General features: G+C 33.9%; 1 non-coding gene across 1 annotated transcript; it reads left to right on the forward strand.

Annotated features, from left to right (window-relative positions):
• The first annotated feature begins 4,466 nt into the window (after positions 1-4,466).
• Positions 4,467-4,612, forward strand: LOC118996993 (U4 spliceosomal RNA). The gene has a single exon (XR_005068581.1). It is a non-coding gene; the product is annotated as a U4 spliceosomal RNA (small nuclear RNA).
• Positions 4,613-4,969: the final 357 nt, after the last annotated feature.

Raw genomic sequence — 4,969 nt, forward strand, 5'->3', positions numbered from 1 at the left:
AGGTACTCTCTAAATAGGCCCAAATGAGTGAATAAAATATTGCTTTGGATATTTGTTAAAATATTGTTGTTTGGAGTTGTATTCAGAAATTTTTTGGCTAAAGGTTCTGTGTATGGCTTAAAAGAGTTGAATTTTCTGAACTTTCCAAATAAACTGAGAAAAAGATCCCTTTATTGTCACCTCACCCATTTGGCTTGTTGGTTCTAAGCTCAATTTTCATGTAGGTTGGGGTAGATTGTTCCATTCTACAAGGTACCTAAATTCTTTAATTCTGACCCATAAAATTGCCATCAGACCCTCATAATGCCTACAATTGATCTGTAGGGAAATGGAGATAAAGATGCCACTGATTCCACGACAAACTTTTACTTCTGTTGCAAAACAAACAAATGCATTTCCACCCCAAAGGATAAAGACCAGCAAACCAACCAACCAACCAACAAAAATTCTGCATCGAACATATTTAATTAGAGGTAGGTGGAGGAGTGGGAGGCAGAACCACCCTCCACACAAAGGCAGATTATTCTGTGATTCATAATCATTTAGGAAACAATCAGACAATTTTTAAAAATTACTACTAATAAAAAGAAACATTAAACTTTCAATTATAAGTTTGAATTATAAATACATCCCATTTTGGGAAAACAGCATTCATCAGAAAAATGTATTCATATTACCTTTTGTAAAAGTGTTATAAGTTTAGTTTTGAGATATGTTATGAGTCCAATTTTGAGAGAGAAAATCCAGGGGCATGAATATATTTATTTAAAAAATAAAAAAATTAAACTCCTAGAACAAAGACAAAAATATATAAAATATATACCTGAATATGTTTCTTGTTTGATTAATTATCCAACAGGAACAGTTTGTGGTAGAAATGTTTTCCATTCAGTAATTTTAATTCAATTCTACAGTGATAAAAAATGTGGCAAATGTAAGGAAGCACTGATACTACTTTTTAAGTGTTGCTGTAACTTGGTATAAGTGTAATTTAAATAGCGCATAAAAATAAATGGCAGTTTTTAGTATTATATTATATTGTTCCTATAAAATTTGAGTCTGAGTCATAAGTCACAGCTTTTGAATCAAATACCTGGGTGCAATGATGCATTTCTAACAAATAAGCTATTTTAACTGTAAGAAACCCACTCATTGCCCTGGCTTGTGTGGCTCAGTGGATTGAGTGCAGGCCTGCAAACCACACGATAGCAGTTCAATTCCCAGTCAGGGCACACGCCTGGGTTGCAGGCCAGTTCCCAGCAGGAGACTCACAAAAGGCAACCATACATTGATATTTCTCTCCTTCTCTCCTTCCCTTCCCCTCTAAAGATAAAGAAATAAAAAATATTAAAAAAAGAAACCCACTCATATGCAGGATTTTGTAATCAAAGTTTCTCAGAGGCTCACCTTAAATTAAAACTTGAGTTAGGTGAGGGCAAAGTGAAGAAATCAGCATTACCTTAGGTTTTATTTTAACCAAGTCACCTTCTGAATTCAATTAAAGTCAGGAATTTATTTTCTAGTCTAAACCACCAGCAATTCCTATGATAATTGGGACTATTCAATTTGGTTTAATAAATATTTTGAAGACTCAAATGTGCACAAGAGTTGAATGAGAGATGAGTAAGATTAATCTTTGTAGTTAAGGAGATTCAAAATCTAGAAATAGATAACAGTCAAGTATATAAATAGCATTATATTCACATCATACCACTCCAAAATTAAGATAGTAGCAGAGAGAGATAATATACAGGATTTTTTAGAGACATTTTAATTTATTTTTTTAAAATTGCTGTTCAGGTAAAGTTATCTACTTTTTCCTCCAGCACTACCCCCGACCCCAGCCACATGTACCATATTCATGGATTGGAAGAATTAACATCAGCAAAATGTCCATACTACCCAAGCAATTTATAGATTCAAAGCAATACCTATTAAAATACCAATGACATATTTCACATATATAGAACAAACATTTCAAAAATTTATATGGAACCATAAACAACCCAAAATAGCCACAGCAATTTTGAGAAAGAAGAACAAAGTAGGAGGGATCACGATACCTGATATTAAACTGTATTACAAGAACACTAATCAAAACAGCCTGGTACTGGCATAAAAACAGGCACATAGATCAATTGAACAGCATAGAGAGCCCAGAAATAAACTCAAGTAAATAAACTATGATCAATTACTATTAGACAAAGGGGCAGAAGTAAAAATGTATTTTATTTCAACAAATGGCTTTGGGAGAGCTGGATAGCTACACATAAAAAAAATGAAACTTGACCACCAACTTACACCATGTACAAAAATAAACTCATGATGGATAAAAGACTTAAACATAACATAGGGACACAAGGAGGAAAATCTCAGATATTCTGCAAGAATATTTTCACTGATAGGTCCTCTAGAGCAAGGGACATAAAGGAAAGAACTGGAAAGCATTATGCTGAGTGAAATAAGCCAGGTGTTGAAGGACAAATACCATATGATCTCACCTCTAACAGGAAGCTAAACAACAAAACAAACAAGCAAGCAAAATATAACCAAAGACACTGAAATAGAGAACAGACTGACAGTGATCAGAGGGGAGAGGGGAGGGAATTTCAGGGGAAATAAGGGAGGGATTTAGAGGAACCTATATAAAGGATACATGGACAACAACTGAGAAGGGTGGAAATGGGAGGGAGGGGGGAGGATGGGGGGTGGGATGGGATGGGAGTAATAGACTGAAAACTGTACTTGAAAAATAATTAAATAAAAAATTGAAAAAAAAGAGAAGAAGTTGGGAATGGAATGGAATAAATAACTTTAAAAAGTCACAATACTAGGAAAATTGTAAGACTCTATCTCATGCTTCTTATTATGATAAGTAGCCATATTGTAGCTAAGAAAGATTCTTAAAAATTAATAGCAGAAACTAGCGCTTCAAGGTAGAGGTTTCTATTGAATTCTAAAATGGGATTGACTCAACTAAAATGCTAAAATTCTGGGGGGGGGGTGCTTCTGGTAGATATATTGTTGGCTGTTTCTCCTTGAAAGTATTAATATAGAGAATTATGCTGAGCTACTGATACCCTCACAAATGCAAAGTAATCTTCTTGATGAATTTTGATGTAGTTTTCTTCATTGTACATGGTTGACTGTGAACACTTGTGAATTGTTTTGTTATTGCTCTTCTTTATGAGGTAGATTTTTAACCAAGAAGTAGAAGTTCTGCCTTAAAACATGACACTGGTATGTAAATACATTCACATGTAAGAAATGTAAATAAATTCCTAAACTTAAAATTTAAAAAACGAAAAACAAAAAAAAAACAAATGGGGCTTCATCAAAACATACAGTTTTAAAGAAGGTAGGATTCACTAGGTAGAGGTGAGCAAGAAGGCACTCTGCGGAGCAGCTAGAGTATGGCGAAATTGGGCAGAGAAATAAAATTGTTTATAGTAAGTCCAATTGCAGTATATTGTAATGGCTTGAATGAGAAACTCACCTTAAAAGTAGAATAGAAAGAAAATTGGAGTAAAGGGGTCTTTCTTGCCTTCTAAAGTGAGGAACTTGAACTCAGGCAAGCAGCCACTGTGGTCCATTGCAAAGCCCTGAACAGAGGAGAGACTGAACCCATGTCACATCAAAGAAAGAATAATAAGATGGTCATTAGGCTGTTTGAGATAGAGGGAAAGAAGATAGAAAGTTGTCTTAATGGCCAATGCAACAATCCAGACAAGAGCAGAGCACAAACTATGCTAGTGGCATGGAAATGGAACAAAAAAACAGATGCTGAAAACTCTTAGAATTTAAAGGTTAGACACCTGACTGTGGATTGCATATAGAAAGGGAAAAAGGCAGAGAGAGAGAAGCTAGATCTAATATTTTAAATTTGGAGGTATATTGTAGTAATATTAACCAAATATGCAAGTCAAATATGTGAATTTATCCTCAGAAATAACATAATGAGTTAGGTTCTGAATATCTTAAGTTTGGCATGTTAATGATATTTGATAAAGAAGGCCATACATAATTATAGACTGGGTGAACAGGTAAATGTGGAGGTACCTACTTAAAAGCAACAGTTGTCATCTCTGGGATAGATGAGACAGCATAACCGAACAGACAAAGATAAAAGTTTTGAATGGTCATATTTGATGGAACAGAGAGAGGAGCAGGAAAAGGAAGCTGTAAATGAGAGAAAATAGCAATAAAAATTAAATCCCTGTAATTTAACAGGAAATATGTTAAATCTAAAATGTTATTATTGAAAGATATAAATAATATTGATGAAAATTAAAAAATATAACTATAGAAATATGTCATGTTCCCGGGTGGTAAGACTGAATATTTAGAGAATATTTAAAGATGTTTAACTTACTGAAATTAGTGTTCATATTACATGCAATACTGGTGAAAATACCAAAAGGACTTTTCTCACCATTTGATAGTTATAAAGTCAAAACATAACATCAAGCTTTGTGCAGCAGCAGCATCATAGCCAATGAGGTATATCTGAGGAATGATTATTGCTAACTGAAAAAAATCATATCACCAAGATAATCTAGAGGAAAGACTGATAGTTTTAAATGCAATTAAAGTGTGAATTTTCTAATAAGAACACAAAATGAGTCACAGAAAGAAAAGCGATGGAGAGGATTAGGCCAAACGCCCTTTTAGCGGTGAAAGAATACCAAATTACCCAGGAAGAATACGGTTAGCTTAGCAGTTCATCAAAAACAGGCAGTTTAAAGTAAATACTAAACCATTTCTCATAAAACTTTAGAGTCTTTAAGATTTATATTGTTTCAGATATATCAGTTTGCTTCTAGGGGAGCCAAGATTCTAAGAGGAGTATCTTAGAATCTGTAGTCTATATTCTAAGAGGAGTTGAGGAAAATCTCTCACCCATTGGTTTTTTTGTGAAGACCAAATGAAATAATACATGTAAAGTGCTTAGCACAGTGCTTGGCACATA

The sequence above is a fragment of the Sturnira hondurensis genome, unplaced genomic scaffold, assembly GCF_014824575.4.
Source record: "Sturnira hondurensis isolate 20B ecotype Veracruz unplaced genomic scaffold, ASM1482457v3 Scaffold0012012, whole genome shotgun sequence".
In the NCBI taxonomy this organism is placed as follows: domain Eukaryota; kingdom Metazoa; phylum Chordata; class Mammalia; order Chiroptera; family Phyllostomidae; genus Sturnira; species Sturnira hondurensis.